The sequence below is a fragment of the Crocodylus siamensis genome, chromosome 10, assembly GCF_052110815.1.
Source record: "Crocodylus siamensis isolate JL-2025a chromosome 10, ASM5211081v1, whole genome shotgun sequence".
Taxonomy (NCBI): Eukaryota; Metazoa; Chordata; order Crocodylia; family Crocodylidae; genus Crocodylus; species Crocodylus siamensis.
Window position 1 is genome coordinate 46,133,271 of NC_143404.1, and position 12,371 is coordinate 46,145,641.

At 46.5% G+C, this 12,371-nt stretch overlaps 1 long non-coding RNA gene across 2 annotated transcripts in view; it reads right to left on the reverse strand.

Annotated features, from left to right (window-relative positions):
- Positions 1 to 591: 591 nt before the first annotated feature.
- Positions 592 to 12,371, reverse strand: part of LOC149856537 (uncharacterized) — a 43,489-nt gene continuing 31,709 nt past the window's right edge. For both annotated transcript variants that reach the window (XR_016444482.1, XR_016444481.1), the window contains exon 4: positions 592 to 2,110. This is a non-coding gene — a long non-coding RNA (uncharacterized LOC149856537). The remainder of the gene's footprint in view (positions 2,111 to 12,371) is intronic.

Consider the following 12,371-nt stretch of genomic DNA (forward strand, 5'->3'; position numbering starts at 1 on the left):
ATGTCTGATTGGGGTGGGCAGGGATGGTTTGGTGTTGTTGTAGAGGTGGATTAAGATTCCTTGGGTACTGGGGATCCCTGTGCCCAGAACAGCTGCCCCACACATGGGGGATCTCTGATCAGCCTACTCCACCTCCTGCCTGGCAATTACCACACTGCCCAGCATGCATGCATGCTGGTACAGGCACAGGGACCCCCAGTACCCAAGGAATCTTTATCCACCTCTACAACAACACCAAACCAGTGCAAAGACAGTCTGATGAGCTGTCCCCCCCGCACCTTGCACAGCAGGGGATGGTGTGGTTGAGGTGATACAGAAAACAAAACCCAGGCTCAGTAAGAGGAAAATTTCTTATCACTTTCCCTATTTGCATTTCAATCCTATTACTGCTTGCATCGCAGATCATCACCTGCAGTCATATCCCCCCCCCCGTTTTACTCCTCCTTTTCTTCTCAAGTTGCCTGCCACCCCAAAACAATCCAGACCTATCCCACATGCCCCCCACCCACTGCAACCCCTCCCCTCCATCCTACAGGGAATATGTTCTCTTCAAATCCCATGCAGAGACCTCCCCAAGAGTCCGTTACAAACCAAGTATCCAAAACTTTATCTCAGTAAGAATTTTTTCAATTATAGAGTAATAAGAAATGCAAGATGAAATACCAAAATGATCCATTTACACAATTACAGAGCACATTCCCCCTCCTCAGCAGCCAAGATGTATGCCACCAGGCAATTTGTGATGACAGCTCCCCTGCTGCTGTTTGCCTGTATCTCTAACCGCCTCCCCCTTGCTCTCTGTGTAAGTCTTGCATCTTCAATGGTTTCCCTTAAGTTTTCATTCCAAGACTCACTGAAAACCTCATCCCTTGTCTCACAGATATTATGCAGCATGCTGCCATTATGAACGAGGTGATGTTCTCAGCCTCGACCTCTAGCCTGTAGTTGAGTGATCTCCAGTGGGCTTTCAAGCGCCCAAATGAATGCTCTACACTCATGCAGCATTTGCTTGGTTGATGGTTGAACAGTAATTTTTGTGGGTCACTTACTTGCCTGCTGTAGGGCTTCATAAGCCAGGGCAGGAGTGGGTAAGCCACATCAGCAATTATCAGTTGGGGCGCTGAAACACCCTGGATGACAACCTCCTCCAGTCCTGGGGCATATTGGCCCTTCTCATCATCCCAGGCAGCGGTGAGTTTCAAAACACACATGCACCATGGGTGCTTCCTGCCTATCCTGAGTAAATGTTTGTAAATCTACCTTGGTGATCCACTATAGCTTGGAGAATGACCGAAGGAAATCCCTTTCTGTTTATGAATGAACGGTTGTCCTGGGACTGTTTTAGGATGGAAATGTGTGTGCTGTCAAGTGCTCCATGCAGTTCAGGAAGCCCACTGCCCAGAATCCTTCCACCATCTCCCAGGGGTTACTTAGGCAGATGAATTTGTTTGTGGCCAGCTCCTGCAGCAGGTGGTATACCTCTCTGATCACCCTCACAGCAGTGCAGGGAGCCACACTGAACTGATTCACAACACAGCGCAGGATTATTGGAGTAGCCAGTTTCATCACAGCCATGGCAATATGCTTCTCTGGGCTGATGGGCTTCCACGTGACAGTTGTCTGGCTCTGGATGCATGGTGCAAGCAACATAGCAATATGGAAGAACGTCTTTTTGCTCATTCTTAATGTTTCCAGCCACTGGTCATAATTCCACATGGACATGATGATTCTTTCCCACCAGTCCGAATGGCTTCCATGTGCCATCTGGTAAGGCTTGCCCTTAATGTATGGCCAACATGCCACTGTGGTCTTATGAACCTATGCTTGATGCTTGTTGCAACATGGGAGTACCTTGTACAGTTCAGTCCAGAACCTTTTCTTCAAAGCAAACATCCCAAGTTATCTATTCATGAGTTTTACAAGACACCAGCACAAGTGCATCAAGTTTATAAAGTACTCTTGTAGAACCATACTTCCGCAACGTGAATCTTTGATGGCATTCAAAATTAACTTCTCCTTTCTGCTTAGTCCATCAGGACAAGAGGAAGCCATTTTCTTTAGCAAGCAGGCCACAAACCCAATTCTGCCTCTGTTCCCTGTTGTTCAAAGCCTGCAACAATCAGTCCCTTGTTACCATGAAATCACTCATGTAATTTATACGTCAATAGCTACACAAATCTTGTGCTCTTCCAAATCCTCCTTGCATCTTTCCAGTTTTGGTTGAAAAGAGCTGAAATGTTACCACATTCCTATCCCCAATCCTTCCTTAGCTTCCTGCATTTCACATTTGATGTGTTAAACACCCTCTGACCCCACAAAAGGTAGGCTACGCTTGTCTGTTTTCTGTGAAAAATTGCCTGTCTGCTTAAACACTAGACCAAACCATGCATCATCCATCCCACCTCAGACACTACATGGCATCGGCCCAATAATTAATAACGGTTTTCAATGCAGTGCTGAGAATTCAGGCTTCAGGCTTCCCTGGTGTTCCTTGTAAGTTGAAGGTCAATGCTGGCTAAGCAAATAATTTTAAATGGTATTGTAATTATGGTCTCCCCAGAACAGCTTCTCAGTTCCTCAAGTCAAGTCACGGATGGCTGTTTTAGAAAGCAGATAGGTGCAGGCTGCCAATGTCTTTGCATGAAAAAATTGCCAGAAAACCATTCAAAAGCCATGACACACTCACTGCTGAAGCCTGGCAGCCAACAGCACCCTAAGCACAGGGAAGGGTTTCTATTCCATTCCACAATTTACCTTCAAGCACATGGAATATTCAACTTCTATGCTTTTCACCCAAAAATGAGATTAGGGACCACCACCCACATTGCATCCCCTCCCACACTGTAAGAACCCTGATCACCTTGTGGAAACTGCTTTTGTTACTGCCTGTATATCTAATGGAAATGTGTTTCAATCATCCATTCTAACTCATTTGCAGTTTTTCACCTGCAGTGATTGTTAGGGTGACAATATTTGGATCTTGGGGAGCACTGGATCTGCAGATGAATAAAAGGCAAAGCTGCTAACCACAAGGCAGAATGGTATGTTAAAAGTAACATTGCAAGATGCTTAGCAAGCATTTTCCTAACAATATAGTTGTGTTGTAAGATATATAGCTCATTGTGTAAGAAGAACAGGATACAGACCAATGGCTGTTGTTAGGAGATAAGGCAGAAGTAAGACCCTGGAGATGGTGAAGAAATCAGCAAGAAACCGCAAATGACCAAAAGAAGCTGGGGTCAGGGGTCTAGGCATGTGCTCATAGCAAAAAGACATGCAAATAATACATGCATAGGCAATTCCATTCTAATGAAGTAAACAGTAAACGGAGGTGAAGCTCAAGATAGGAGGGAATATGGGTGGAACAAAGAAGGGAAAAATGTGGAGTAAATGTTAATGAGCATAAACCAAGGTGTACAAATATGGAAAGAACAAATGTTTGTGGCTGCTCCCTAGTTTGTTGGACCTTGCCCAAAGCTGTATCCTTTTTGAATAAAGCTGTTGATTAGCAATGTGTGTAGGTGATGCCTGATGGCATTGATCCATTGTCTCCCTAGTCAGTGGGCATCGCATGGAGTCAAGGTCTAACAGTGATCATCACCCACCATTTTCACCAATCACCAGCACAATAGTTGTGTGAGTATCCTTCTGAATGCCAGCAGATAGACTATCAAAAGTAAAGAACTGCCACAAATGTCTGGAGAATGCACAAATCACACTTGGATTATGCCTCTCTTCATAAAAGGTACACAGGTGGCAGGTTCTTGGATATACCCCAGAAAAGGTCATAGCAGGCTGTACCGCAAACATCACTATCTCATCTGCTCTGCTTTTGTTGGCAATGGAAGGGACCAAGAAAAGGCAAAATTTGGAAGACATGCCAGATACTTCGCAAGGCCGTGGACCAATTGAGCCACTGATTGATATTTGGGGTGAAAGGAAAGTGCTGACACAACTGGAAAACCAAATAAATAAGCTAGTATGTGGCTATTGTGCAACTTTTAGAGGAATGTGGCATCTATTGGGCCTGGAAAAGTGCCGCAGTAAGATCAAGTCTTTAAAGTGTGCTTTCCATCATGTCAAGGACAATAATTTTCATTCGGTGCCTCACATAGAATGATTCCATTTTATGAAAGCTGTCTACCATCCTTAAAAGAGATGCTTCACAGGCTTGCCCGAATGAATTTGGGACAACAGGTTTGTTGTACAAGGAACCAGAAAATCCTCGGTGCCACAGCACATTGGCAGCCATTTCTCAAGCTCCATGCAATCAGCCTCCTCAGTCACTGACTCAGTCACAGACTAACGACCTCACTTGGGGCTGCTCAAGGGACCTCTACGGCACACAGCCTGAAATGAGCTTGCCTTCTGCTCTGGTTAACCCATGCCTTTTGGTACCAGATACCCACGATGATGAGCAGCAGGGGACCTGAAACAACTTTTCTGCTCATGATGAGGAAGAGGACTCTGACTCAACCAATATTCTGTTGCAGGAGTCTTTAGGTTGCCAAGTGAGTCCTGTGCCGGAGACCCCACAAGCCTCGCTAACAGTGACTAGTAAGTTATAGCAGTGGTGTTAGACATGGGGCTAAAATATTACTGTTACATGCATCCTTAGTCTCCTGGGGTTGGGGAGATTGGTCCCTGTCATGGGGCGGGGTCCTAGGAGTGGCCGTGATCTCCCCTAGCGCCCCCTACCATGCCAAGTTGATATAAATGCACCCTCGTTCTCGTCCACCACGTCTTTGGTGGTATTAGTGCTATGGGAGGCTGCCTTTTCAACCCTTTGGACACGGTACCCCCGATGTATCCCGGCCAGTGCCCCATCTCAGCTGACCCCGTGCACTAAAGCCTTAAGGGCTACACGTGGCTCCTACCACCCCTAATACCATGCCCCAAGCCTTGCAGATGTACCGGCCATTGTCTAGGTAAATCCCTTGCTGTGCCCTCACGGCAGCCCCTTACTTGCCTCGCTATAGCCCGCTTCCTCACGGACATCCTCTGGGCTTGTCTTAGTTGCCTGCACCCTCGTGGGTTCCCTGGCCTCTCTCATGGCTGTTTAGCCTGCGCTCTGTCACTAGTGCTCCCTGGTCTCTCTCCTCTCACCGCTGCCCGTGCTCCCCACGGATGCTCTCTGGCCTCTCTTGCAGCCATGCCCCACGGGGCACTCTCACGATTCTGCCCGCACTGGGGCCCTGTCTCCCAAACAGGGCTCAGGTGGCTGTAGGCGTGCCTTGCCCCCAAATCCCTTCCCTGGGCCTTCTATTCCTGTGCGCCCTCCCTGGGGCTTCTCGCCCGTGGCCACTCTGGTGCTCCTCACAATTGGGGCTCAGGTGGCCGTAGCCGTGCCTGGCCCCTAAATCCCCTCCTCGGGTCTATGATTCCTATATGGCTCAAGCGGCCTTGGCCTTACCTGGCTCTCAATACACTGAGCCCCTTTTCAGGGCTAGGGTCAGTGCACCCTTGACTGCTGTGCCCTTTCTGGTACCAGGGTCCCCACACCACTGTGGAGCCCCTAATGAGGCCTCCTCCAACCCCTATTAGCCTTACCTGGTCCTCCAGTGTAACAACCAAAAGCAATAACATCAGCCAATCAGCTGCAACTCAAAGCTAAGCCTCCTGGCTAAAACATAAACTCTAAACCATCAAGCAATTTATCAACCCAAATCCCTACCAGGACTTCCTCCATCCAGTCTCCTCACACAGGAGCTGTTTCAGGCCATCGGGCTGCACTGCACTGCACTGCACTGCACTGCACTGCACTGCACTGCACTGCACTGCACTGCACTGCACTGCTTCAACAGAACTCCAACTTCCTCAGCTGCCAAAGGGAAACTGCCTCCTTGGCCTCAGCCTAGGCTGTTTATATAGGCCAGGCCCTGCCCCCTTCTGGTCAGCTGACCACAGTGGTTGCCCCGGCAACAGGCACCTGTACCTTTTCCTAGGAGCAGGGCGCTTCAGTGCCCTGCGACACACCTTCCCCCCCTAAGTTCGAGTATCCCTAGAAGCGGGGTGCAGAAGTGCCCTGCGACAGTCTCCTTAAACAAATCTAACCTATTCCCTGCTGGGTAGATGATGGTACATGTTTTTTCTAGGCAGAGGGGTACCAGGCATAGGCAGGGGAGGGACAGGATGCCTTGAGACTTGTCAGAATATTTTAGGGGTGCAGCCTTTAGAACACAGTTGGGTGATAGTGGGTTTTCATTGTTAATTCTTGTGTGGGGTGCCCTGTTAAAATATTTAAATAATGACTGTTTAAAAGTAGCCTAACACCTCATGAGAGCCTTCTTTTTCTCTTGTACACAACAAACCCCACTACTACAGCTGTGGTTCCTGGATCATCAAGAGCAGCTGTTAATGCTCAACGTCAACACAATTATAGAACAAATCAAAGACTATCTAAGGAAAATATCCTTCAGATACTGGCTGAAGTGTCCCAAAATATATCTATGTCCACTGACCGAATGATATCTGAAATTCATGATGTCTTCAATAGGTTAACGAGGAGGGAGGAAGCCAATTTTGATCTTATGGAAACCAGGACTAATGAAATGTTAGAATGTTTTAAGGAATCCAATAAGAAGGCTGATTGTAGTTTGCAGCTGGCTGGAGCAAAGGTTTAGACAGCAGCTTCTAACACGGTTACACGATTGCAACAGTATGGAGAGAAGCACTGATGATAGGCCACCCCAACCAACTGTTTATTCTCTTCCAAAAGAGAGCTGTGCATCCTCTAGCCACAAGAGGAGAGCCCCAAGATGATGAAGGGCAGGAGGATACTGAGCAGCCTTGGGGATGGTCCAACTGGGGGGAATCTCGTGGGGAACCAGGTTCTCGAGTATACAAAAAGCTGAGAGGTGTCCTAATAGAATTCCCATTCAATGGGCAGTCCTCAGTGATCAAGCTCTAACTGAGAATGCATGCTCTTCCTCCTGATGTGCTGGCCTGTAGTAAACCCCTACCACCAAATCCCTCTCCCCCCACCCTCCTTGAAGTTTGACCCACAGGGTCTCAGTTAAGCCTTCCTCTGGTCCCATTTGGAAGGTAGAACTGGTATACTATTCCCTAACATGGAGTGCAACCCCCCCCCACACCTTTTTTCCCCTTCCTATCTCTTTTAAACAACCTATAGCCCTCTGTGTCTAATGCCCAGTCAAATGTTTCATCCCACCATGTCTCTACTAGGCCAACCAGGTTGATTTTACTACTTGCAAGCAGGACAGCAAGCTCCTCCTGCTTGTTCCCCATGCTTCTTGCATTAGTGAAGAGACACCTTAATTCCACCCAAGAAGCTCTGGGCACCCCCCCTACCTGAGAGACAACTGGTCCCTTGGTATATACCTGAGCTCTTACCTGGGCAGGTCCTACACCTGGTTGAGTGTTCTCTTGCTCTTGTGGATCCCCACTCCCCGACAAACTTAGTTTGAAGCCCACCAGAGGAGGTCAACTAGCCAGTAAGAAAACAAACTCTTACCTTTGGGGGAGAGATGGAGACCATCATGCCCCAGGATGCCCTCTGATCTGAAGTGCGGGTCATGGCCCAGGAAGCCAAATCCGGTGTGATGACACCAACTCCGGAGGTGCCAATTCACCTCACGGATGCAGGCACTCTGCCACTGACGGCCTCCACTAACTGGGAGGAAGGACAAAAAGACCACCTGGGCCCCCAACTCTCTAAGCTTGGCCCCCAGAGCTCTGTAGTCATCCATGATCTGGTCCAGACTACTCCGGGCCGCATCATTGGTTCCCACATGGATGAGGACCATAGGATAGTAGTTGGAAGGCCAGATGAAGACTGGCTTCATTCTTAGTTATTTGTGGATAAAGGAGTTTTGGTGCTGATAGTACTGTTGATGGGGGGGACCTTTTTGGTGCACTTTTCTGTTTTAATTCTTTTATCTGAGATTTCAGTTTCTCTTGGGAGTGCTTAAGACTCTGAATTTGAGATTCTTGACGTCTCTTGAAAGCTTCTTCATACCAATTAAAAAATGTGTCCCATTGAGTCTGTGGTATATTACTACCTCTTAACTCAAGGTCTCTGCAGAGATGAACAATTTTACTTAAATCAAATGTTCCCTCCAGGGGAAACTGCCAGCTAAAATCATCTCTGGTATACCAATTCTATTTGTCTAGAAACTTACAACTTTTATGGCCATAGTGTGTGTACATGTACAATGCTGGAGTCCCTTCTGGTGGAGCTGGTACATCTTTAGATCCTCCGCTCCCTGTTTCCTTAACACAATTCACACAGGTCTTTTACACAGGAATGGCTTATTGAGGGTGTCTGGTCAGGTCATGAGATTTGCTAGTGGCACAGAAATGCTGCGGCTAATGTCCAAAGACAAGACACCACGGCAATAATGGCACACAATGCAGTTACTCACGGTTAGACACGGCTCATTTATGAGGGTGGGAAAAGGGTAAACCTGTCCACTGGGTTACGGGGTTCCAGTTGGGCCCCCTTGCATTCAAAACTGCCCTTCCGGACAGTCTTGCGGCACCTGAACCCAATCTTAGTCTCAGACCTGGTCAGTGGCTCATATGTCTCAATTCATACTTTCAATTCACACAAGGGAATTTCTGTGTTGAGGCACGAGGTTCAAGAGCATTTCTTTAGTCTCAGCCCTGGTCAACGCTTATTGTGGAAAACACTCACACTCTAAGAGTTTCCGCTTTGCACCCTTGCTTTCGAAGAGCACACAGACCAAATCTGTTGTCTTCAGGGCGGCTGCACAAGGTTTCCACTCCTGGCGTCAGAGAGACCGCATAGTTCTTTACAAAACTTAACTCAATTCACATGGGGAAATACTTTAATTGACAACAGCAACACAGAGTCTTTAACCTTAAGTCTTTCTACTCACAGTTACAACTTACACAGTGGGTCTGACAGTTCTGGCAGAAAAAAAGTTCAGACAGGGTGAGCCTCAAGCAGTGAATCGGGAAGACACAGAGACAGCCTCTCACTGAAAAGCCCCAATAGAGATTTCAAAAGGTCTCTTACCTTGGTTTGTCACCAGGGCTTCAGTGAAGAGATGTCTGTGTCCCAACTGATCACTTCTGGTGTCTCTATCTGAGTCACAGCACCAAATTGTGGAAGAAATCAAACTTTGTGTTGTGGTTGAATCTCCGAACTGACAGAGCCAGCTTTTCTTTAATTAGGGCTATACTGTGATCACAGAGAGAATTCCAGACAGCAAGGGGAATCTCCCACTTGTCTTTTTCAAAGGATTTCTCGGACTCTCTAAGTTTACAAGCATATATCAAGACTAAACAAGGCATGCAGGAATCCTTATGTCAGAACATGTAACTGAAATAAGCAGTATCAGCACTTCTCATCTTTGTCTGTTTTCCTAGTCAAGTAGGCCAGAAGCCTGACTAAATTTGGTACTACAAAGGGAAAACAAAAAACAACCTGAGGGAGGTAGTGGGGAGGGGAAGATGATGACTGCAGGAGAACGGGTGGAGAAAAGCAGAAAAAAGGCAGGAAAAAGAAATGAAAAGTGGGGGACTACAGTAGGAAAAGGGTCAGACTGTCTAGGGGAGGGAAACCAAACAAGAGAAGAAGAAAGGTTCACAAAATAGGAAAAAGCTTTCAGAGCTCTGAGCAAACACTCCTGTCGGCGGCTATTTTGAAAGAAAGAAACAAACAAACAAACAACCATGCTCATCAAATACACCAGTAAAGAGTGGTGCCTCCTAGAATCTGACACCGATCTTGTTTTCACTCCTGTCAAAAGACACATTTGAAATCTTTACAATGCGTCATCAATATTATTCTGCAGGTAGTAAATATGATAGTTAGAAAGAATTCAAGTACTTGGGCTTTCTTCTCACCCACCATAATTTCATAACTTCTATTTTTAGAAGTCTTTCAATTACATAATCAGTATCCTGATTTATACCATTGCTCCTCTGTCTGGGTTGCGGTCTCTTTTATGTCAGGGCAAGGAACAGCTGTCAGGGGAGATGACATTGAGCAGTTAGCCCATTCAAAAGTTCTACTAAAAATCTTTGTCATTTTCGCACATGGCTCAGGAGTGTGGCTGTCCTGCACTCTTCTTGGGGCTGAACCCCAGCTTGTGTCCACAGCATTGCCAGTGTTGCCATGCTGGCAAGGCAGTGGTGCAGGACCATGTACAGTCATGTGTACCAGAGTGGGCTTATCCATAGCACCCGTGGAGTGGGTAAGGTAGGACCGCGAGTGGGTGCCCATGCCTGATGCAGTGGCAAATGTACTCTATTCCCAATAGGATTTCCGTTACACTGTGGGCAGTTGAAAGGCATCTTGCAGATTTCTGAGTTCCTGCTGTGTCAGTTTGGTTATCCTGTCCAATTTATCCTATGTGATGTAGGGTGTTTTCTAATACCTTTGTAAAGGCCTAATGGCTGGTCATTAGGTGATAAATGCCCTGAGCCACAAGACAGAAGCCTTGGTCATGCAGGCCCCAAGTTGGTTGGCACCAGTCTTGTGATTAGTATTATGGGGTTTCCCCCCACCCAGCCTGACAATAGATTTTTATCAAAGCTCTTCCCCCCTATGTCTTGGTCTTCAATAAAGGTACTTTAGGCTTATTCAAGACAGGGTAGTGAAAACAGCTTATTGAAAATATTTACTGTAATAAGTGGTTCATTGCACCCAGGCCAGATTGTGCACTCCATGGCAGGAAAATTATCCCCCACCCCACACAGGAAATATGGAGCATCTTGAAGACAGTTAAAAAGGCAAATTTTTGCTGTGCTGCTCACCCCACCCTGCAAAGAGACCTTTGCATCATTAAAGATTTACACAAGCTTCTTCATTTGTGTATATTGTGCAGGACAGGACACAGTGTATTATTAAGGATGTATGCATGTATATGGGGTACCCTCAAATCCTCAAATTTTTTTTGCCAACAATTTATAGAGTTCTGAGTGACCTGTCCTTGGAAAGGTCAGATCTAAAAAAGCAGTGCACTTTGCAGGCATCATTAACAAAATTTTGCAATGAAGGGAGATACTGCAACCACATGATTGCTCTGTGCAATGAATACTGTGAATAGGCTTGTTTTTTTCTTTCATTGCAAGGCGGACAGAAGAAATAACACCCACATATGCTAAACTAGGTTTAGTAATGTCCCTTGGGGTTAACCAGCCTTGTCAAGCACACTGCGCTGGGGGTGTGTTGATGACTGTTGGCACTGAGTGCAGGGCTGGTGCTGCCATTGGTAGTATCACTTCCCTTTAAAGACCTTGCTTGTCAAAAGCTTAGTGTGCATGTTTTGGTGTGTGTTCCAACCTGTGTTGGCATCATGCAGCCACCGTGGTAGCTGATGAGCTCTCCCATGCATGACTTGTGCAACTGTAGGGATGACCATGGTGAACCCTAGTAATTTTGACAGTCAGGGGGTGTTTCTAATGGGGTTGGCCAGCCCTGTCATGGTGCACCCCTGAGGTGGCCTACCTGTGTCATCCAAGATTTAGAGAATTGTAAAGGTTGTCTGGGAAACCAGGGTGGGAGAAGATAGGAATTTCTGGTGTTAGAGAATGGGGATTGGATTGCTACTAGATGATGCAATTTTGGTATTCTTTGGAGTGTAGAACATAGGTGGATTTAAAGTGGAATTTCAACCTTTCCTTGTCTGGAAAAAAAAAAAAACCAGTACAAGACACTTTCCAAAGTCCTTTGGGGAACTTTCTTTCTGTCTCAATTTTCCAAAAAATACTAAAGCAGTTAAACCAACAAACAGATAGAAAGTGAACCTAACTGAGCTCACAACCCCCACCCCCACCCTTTAACGTTAAAGATAAATACTAGATAGAAATATAATCTGCTTTGAGAAAATTGGGGTGACAGCATATGAGGGAGCATTGCCTAAGAAGCATACCACCACAAGGGGTAATAGAGCATCCCATCACCCCTCTTGTGTGTTAAAAGCCTCTCTAATTGAAATTGAGGAAAAAATACATGCATTCATCAGTTAGAGCTTGATCACTGAGGACTGCCCATTGAATGGGAATTCTATTAGGACACCTCTCAGCTTTTTGTATACTCGAGAACCTGGTTCCCCACGAGATTCCCCCCAGTTGGACCATCCCCAAGGCTGCTCAGTATCCTCCTGCCCTTCATCATCTTGGGGCTCTCCTCTTGTGGCTAGAGGATGCACAGCTCTCTTTTGGAAGAGAATAAACAGTTGGTTGGGGTGGCCTATCATCAGTGCTTCTCTCCATACTGTTGCAATCGTGTAACCATGTTAGAAGCTGCTGTCTAAACCTTTGCTCCAGCCAGCTGCAAACTACAATCAGCCTTCTTATTGGATTCCTTAAAACATTCTAACATTTCATTAGTCCTGGTTTCCATAAGATCAAAATTGGCTTCCTCCCTCCTCGTTAAC